Genomic DNA, 7,316 nt, shown 5'->3' with positions numbered 1-7,316 from the left:
GTGGGACAGCACGAAGAAGATGCAGAGTGTCTCATCCAAGAGCTCGAGTCCCCCGTTTCTTTGGTCCTTTGGCTTGGTTTTGCTCTGCCCTGTCCCTCCTGTTGCTAAAATGGCGTGGCTGGTCACAGGTTTGGATTGGGAGCTGCTGCCAGCGGGCTGGGAAGGCACAGCGTCCCTTTTTGCTTTGGTTCATGTTTTGGGGAGTTGCTGTGGGGGAAGGAAATGCTGGGAATGTGTAAGTGGTTTGTTGTTTGAGTTGTTATACACTGAAACCTGCCTTAAGCAATCCAGGGAATCTCGGTGCCAGCCCGTGGGGCAGGGCTGGGCCTGCCTGGGTCACCCCTCTGGTGGGACCTCGGTGGTGTCAGTGCTGCTGTTCCTTCACCAGAGCCGGAGAGGAGGGAGGGAGGGAGGAGTGGGATGGTGTTGGATCTGACTTCGCACCCTGATCATATCCCTTTGCTCATAAACACCCCTCCACCCCTCTCCTGGGAGGAAAGGAGCTGCTCCCCCCCCTTCTTTCAGAGGGAGAGCCCTGGTTAAACCACCCCAAAAACACTGGCAGTGCAGGGAGAGGGTCCTGTGAGCGATCTCACTGCCCCTGCACATGAACAAACACTTCTCTCCTGTGCTCCTGCCCTGAGCTGGAATAGCAGCAGGTCTGGCCTTGGCTTGAGGGACACAGAAATGTGGACCTGAAGCCAAACTCCTCTGCAGAGTCTCAGACATCCCACGTTCACAGCGTTGAACCAAAGTATGAGGACGCTCTAATTTTCCTCCCCTAGTCACATCTTAGGTGTGGGTTTTAAGGTCTGAGTGTGACCAAGGGTCTGAAACAACCTCCACACCCAGAGACCTCCTCCACTTGCAGGCAGAGGTGGCTGAAGGAGCTGATAAAGGCCCTGGGTGGCGATGTCTGGTCCTTGCAGTGGGTCATGTTCTGCTGGGGGAGAGCAGCAGAGGTGCCCAGGACACACCCATCCCTGCTGCAGGTGCTGGGCAGCAGCACTTGTGCTGCCTTAGGTGGGCAGAGAGAGAGCTGACCGAGAGGGACAAAGGAGGGAGATGCCCCAAGAAGCTGAGATGGTAGCCCTGGAATCACTTCTCCTTCATTCACCGCTTTGTACTGAGCGGGTTTGTGCTTAGGTGGGGAAAACACCCCAAAGAGGATGAATATTGGCAGAAACTGCTGGTTTCTTCCATGAATTCCTTGACACTGGCAGTGGCCTCCTGCTGTCTGATGGCAATCCCTGTGGAGGGAGAAGGACACCATCCCTCCAGCTCTTCCCTCCCTGCTTCAGCTTCCGTGTCTCGGGGTTTGTTTTCTTTAATTTGCTGTGCCCAGGGTCAGTTCAGTTGATCACAAGCCCCAAGAGCCAAACATTCCCATTTTTCTGCCATTCTTCCCCTCGTTATTCTCTAGGGCCTCTCATCTTGGAGCCCCCAGTTTGTGTCTGGGCCTGAATAACTGCCTGGTCCATAGTTGTGTCTGTTTGACTGCCTGTCACTGCTGTGGCTGGAATGTCTGCAGCCACCTCTTGGGATCTGAGGAATGACTTTTTCTGGAGCAGCTCCTTTCCCAGACACACAGTTTTGCACCCTCCTTGTGCCGTGGCACACACTGAGCAGGCAGGGAAGAGCAGGTCCTGTGCTATCAAAGTGTCTTCAGGTGGGACAAACACTTTGCAGAGGAGAAAATTCCATCGTGGTAAGGAGAAATATTGAATCTCTGGAACTAGTTATGGGTTATGGGGGGGGAAAAAGCACTTTAAATAATCTTTCCACTTGCAGCCTCTCATGAGAGTGACTTAAGGCCGTGACTTAAAGTCAGACTGAATATAAAGCCTGGTTCTGCCCTGCTCTAGCAGCTGACCTTGGTTGAAATATTATTAAATATGGGACAACTGGAAAGAGTGAAGTGATGGCTCTCACTCATTAAGTCTGCTCTGTCTGATCCACAGTGAAATTTCAGAAGAGCAGGAGTCTCTGGAAGGAGAAAAAAAATATCCCACACAATACATAATCCCATTATTTAAGAACAGATTTTTTTTATTATTATTATTTTTTAATTTGGGTCTGTAGCTCTCACCTTTTGAGCCTCTCTCTTGTTCACACAGTCAAAAAAAAAAATATAAATCAAAGACAGTCTCAGTGCAATTAAATTTACTGGGAGTCAGTCATTTACTGGTCTTAAATGCACAGAAACCAGCCATGTCCCCTCCGTGGGGAACGAGGTGACAAAGCCCCCGGAGAGGTAGAAGGTGGAGGAGGTTTTTGGGAATGCATCACTGCGCTGCAGCCCCTGCTCTCCCTGCCTGCCACTCTCTCAGCTGATCCTGCTCCAGGGGGAGTCTTCCCAGCCCTGTCTGATGTGTCCTCTCTCGTCCCTCTGTCCCAGTGAGGTTGCTGCTCTTGCTGTCAGCTCAGTTGTCCGTGGTCTGCTGTTCCTCTGTGCATGTGTTTGTTTTGCTTCTCTCTCTGGTGTGGGGGTGTTTCCTCCTTGTTTAATTGTCCCAGATGTACTAGTGTTGACTTGTTTGTTGTTCTCTTGCCTCTGATCCAGTCTTCACACACACACACACACACATACAAAATAACAAACAAAAAAACCAACCACAGATAGAAACAACAACAACAACAACAACAACAACAACACCCAAACCCAGCAACAACCCCAGGCAAAAAGGGTTCGGTTGGGAGCAGGTGACTTTGGCATCAGGGAGCTGACAAAACAAGGGCAGGAAGGGAGGACAGGGGGTGCAGCTGTGGCTGTGCTGGCAGCTCTGTGGGACATGGGAATGGGATCTGTGGGACACAGGAATGGGATCTGTGGGACACAGGAATGGGATCTGCAGGACAGGGGAGTGGGAAGTGCCGGCCCCGTCTCAGCACTCGCCCGCCAGATGCTTTGAGGGAGGCACTGATGGTGGGGGGGTAGGGGGGTGGGATATTTTTAGAGCAGAGACAGAGCTTAAAACTGGATGTGTCGATCCTCCAGAGCTGGGATTGGCACTGGGAATGTTCTCCCGTGTTTTTGGTGCGAGGAGTCCAGGCCTGGCTGCCTGCACATCCCATGGGTGTGTGCTGGTTGCTGCAGGGGGGAGGAGTGGAAAGCCAGGTGGAGAAAAGCAGGGGACTGAGAAATCCATTGCATCAACCAGTAGCTCCTTTTTAAAATCAAATCCTGTCCTCAGCACCAGCACTGCTGAATAAACCCCTTTTGCCCATAGAAACAAGAAGGACCTTTCCTCTCTGAGGAACAGTTTGGGAAGGTGTCTCATGTCATTCCATCCATCCATCCCTCCATCCATCCATCCATCCATCCATCCATCCATCCACTCACTGTGTCCTCTTACTGCTCAGTCAGAGACACATCCACTGGCCCATCCTGGCTGAAGGGCCTGACAGCACTTTATCCACCATCAAAGACCAGGAGGGAGCCTGGAAGGGCACTGGCAGCAGGGTGGGGTGGGTTTAGTTGCTCTCACTGCTATTTCTACCTCATTTTCTGGTTGTGCTCAGCTGGGAGAAGAGAATCCCTGATCCAGAGGGATGTTAAACACAGCCAGCTAAGGTGATTAAGGGACTGGAGCATCCTTTCTGTGAGGGAAGGCTGGGAAAGCTGCTCTGGGTGTCTGTGCTTGAGCAGGAGAATTGGACTAAAAGAATTCCAGAGGTCCCTTCCAGATCAAAGGGGAAAAAGAAAAAAAAAAGCCATGCAAGTGGTGCCGGGTGAGTTGGGGCTGAAGAGACCCAGAGCTGGTGGTTGGAGCCCATGATAGAAACATCAACAGCCTTTCCTCACCTTGGATAAAGTCTAGGGGAGCCCAGGCAGGAGAAAGCCCTGACCCAAGGTCATTCCCCAGCCTGGGAGAAAGCACATGGTGCAAAGGGAGGGGGATGTTCACCTTCCAGAGCCCCCTGCAGGAGGTGGAGGTTGGCAGGGGATGAGTGGCACAGGGAGCTCAGGGTCATTTCGGATCTCACCCCAGCAGCATTTACCATTCAGAGGGACAGTGTGGGTGATGAAGCCTCTGCTGCATTCAGGGGGCTCCGGGCTAGAAACAGCCAACAGAAATTCCCAGAGCACCCCTGGATGTGAAAGAAGTGCTTCCATTACCAGAGCATGTGGTACAAACAGACACTGGGATCAGTGGTTTTCCAGCCTGGATATTTTGGTGGGATAGATCTGGGATGGAGGGCAGGGGACAGACGGGGCAGGGACACAGGACTGCAGGTTCTACCCCAGGATGGAGTGCAGATGAGGTGTCCTCTCAGCCCAGCCCACTGGGGCGCTCAGGAGAACCTGAGCTTAGTGAAAAAAAAAAATCAAAAAAGCCAAGTCTACGACCTTTCTGCAGGGGCTGTTGGGGCAGAGGAGGAAGCAGAGGAGTGGGAAAGCGTGGCAGGTTAAGGAGGAGCTGGGCTGCCCATCTGCTGGGTCCTGCTGGGCCCCCCAGGGTCCCGCTCCGGGTCCGTGTGCGTGTTGTGCGCTCCCAGCCGTGTCCTCACGTGTTCACTGCACGAGCCTCCTCCTCCTGCAGTGCCTCCCTCCCATCTGCACTCACTGCTTGTCCAAAAGGGGTTGCCACTCCGAGTCCCCAGGAGGGGTGAGCCCAGGGTGACCAAGGCAGGGGAAGCCCTTGCAGGACAGAGCTCTCAGCTGGGGTGGATTTTGTCACTGAGAACGACGAGAACAAAGCTTGGAGTGCTGTTTTCCCCCACTGTTAATCCTTCTTTTCTGTTTTTTTTTTTTGTGCACCCAAACCAGTTTTGCATGCACCAGGCAGGGAGAGGCACAGCACACATCGAGACTGAGAGAGAGAGAAGTTATGCTCTGCCCTGAGTCTGATCACAGAATAATCTCTACTGTGGTTGAAAAGCAATAATGGCTAATTTATTTATTTTTTTTTAATTATTATTCAATATACTTGCACGGGCAGATGTCACCCAGGGGTTTGTGCTCTCCAGTGGCTGTGCTGGAGGGGTGACAACCTGTGCTGAGGGAGCAGCTGAAGGCGCAGAGAGAGCTTGGGGTGGGGGGGAGGCAATAGAAAAAGCACACTGTGATTTTCTTTGGGTCAATGAGTGAGTGTATTTCAGCCATTCCTTCCCTTTCAATAAGATGTTTGTACATAACCAGTTCAGCTCCTGGAACTAAGCCCGTCCTTTGCTGTTTGTCAGTAAAATAGTTTTTTGCATGTTTTGCATCCGAGTGGTTTTTTTTCCAACCCTTTGAACCCCCAGGGTACCCCCGGGGCAGGGGCACTGCTGAGCAGCAGCTCCCCAGCTTTGGGCAGGGGCTTGAGAGAGGAGGAGGAGAAAGTACCAAAAAGGCTGGAAAGGTGTGGGAAAACCTGTCCTGATCTCTGAAGAAGGGCTGTGTGATTTCCCCCAGGTTATGTGACATCACAGGACTCTGTCCCAGATTTTCACCTGCTTGCCTCCTGCTCACTGGGATCACAGGGAAGCTCCAAGGTCCAGAAGTGATTTTTAAAGGGAGATAAATATTTCACTGTTCAATTGTGGGTGCAAGTTACCTCCAGAGAGCAGCCTGGGCCCCTCGTGTTGCCTGCACGGGCCAGAAAGGCAGGAAAAGTGCAGGGAACTCAGTCCTCTGGCACGGAGAAGGAAAAGTGGGAACATTTCCCATTCCAGCAGTACCAAAATCTGCCACCACGACCCAGCCCTTGACCATCCTTCAGTCTGCTCTTGGCTGGAACAGAACCACACCCACAGACAGAGCAGGTCTGACCCCGGGTGGGACCCCAGTCCTTGTGCACCAAGATTGTGCTGCACGAGTCGCTCTCCAAGTCTGGGCACATCCCAGACTCCACGTGAGGGCAGAGCAGTAAATAAAACCCAGCACCCAAGACAAGGGATTATAAAAGACTCTGAGTGTTCCTTCTCCGTTCCAAACACAGACACAGGTTGGCAGAGAAAAGCTTCCTGGGGAGACTCCCCCCTCCCCGAGTGCCACAGCGTGCGATGCTTCCACAGGGGGACTTTGCTCCCACTGTATCACATCCAGAAGTAAATACTTCAAAGGATGGCAACTGGGAGGAGACAGAGGTGACCAGGCTGTAAATCTGCCTCCCAGCTGCAGTGCTGGAGCACAAGGGAGCACGTTTGAGCTGGCACAGACCAAGCTGGGGAGTGATGGATTGCCTGCTAATCCATCTGCTCTGAGATTTGCTCTCCAACACAAAATACCATTTTAATAAAGTGCTGCTGGCTCGTAACTCACTCAGTGTCATGAGAGGAGCTCACCTCAGCCTGGGGTTGCCATCCTCTGTCCCTGCAGGAACTGTTACATAGCTGGGTGCCACCTCCACGGGGACAGCAGTCACCCTGAGCTGATGGCCTGTGAGGCTGCCAGAGGTGACAGGGCCTTGCCTTTAGATCTTGGAGGAGGCAGGAGTTCCCTTTCCTGTCCCACTCCACAGGAGCAGCAGCAGTGACAGCACCAGGGTGGGCACCAGTGACCTGCCTGGTTCTGCTCCTGAGCCCACCAGCTCCTTCCAGCCAGGTGAGTCCCTCGGAGCTCAGCCACAACCACCGGTGAGAAAAGGCTGCTGTCGGTTCCTGTGTGAGGAGAACAGCTCAGCAAGGTACTCAAGGGCGCAGATTTGGGTCATGTTTGCACCGTGTAGTTACAGAAAGGGCCTCAGAGCAGAGCACAGGGTTCAAATGCAGTTCAAACTCAGGAAAAAAAAAATCAGGAGATGTTCTGACCTGTCTCTTATATGCTCACAAGCAGAATGAATGTCAGCTCATCAACACAGGCTCGTGTTTAGGACTTGACAATGGCACAGTTCTCAGTTGTTACAGAAATGCAGCAGAAGACTCGTGTTGCAAGAGCAGCTGGAGGGAGGCAGTGGGAGCAAACGAGCCTCTGTCTCCCATCTCTGGAGACTGTGCTGGACACCTTTGTGCCAGAGAGACCTCCTGAGCCCTGCCTGCTCACCTCCTGCAGAGAAAGGGCAGTTACTTGGGGAAAAAATTCCTGGGGCTGCTCTCAGACTACCTGTGTGGACTCCAAGGTAATCAGGTGAGTGACATCAAATCCACCCCTGGAACACAAAGCCTGCTCTGAGCCTGTGAAGGACAACACAAGGGGGATGCCACGTGGGCATGTGAGCAAGGAGGGGAAAAAAGGTGAGAAATACCTCTGCTGGACATAAACCCTACAAATGAAATACATGGGAGGATTTGGACAGGCACTGGGACACTCCAGAAATGTGAAATGGCTGGAAGGGATTTGGGGTTTGGGCCCCTCCAGCAGGACAGGCCACACAGACCAACACAGTCAGTGG

This window comes from Empidonax traillii, unplaced genomic scaffold (genome assembly GCF_003031625.1).
Source record: "Empidonax traillii isolate 1590-97213 ecotype Southwest subspecies unplaced genomic scaffold, ASM303162v1 scaffold633:size372093, whole genome shotgun sequence".
NCBI lineage: Eukaryota > Metazoa > Chordata > Aves > Passeriformes > Tyrannidae > Empidonax > Empidonax traillii.
The sequence above is the reverse complement of the archived record's forward strand: the minus strand, read 5'-3'. Positions refer to the sequence as shown.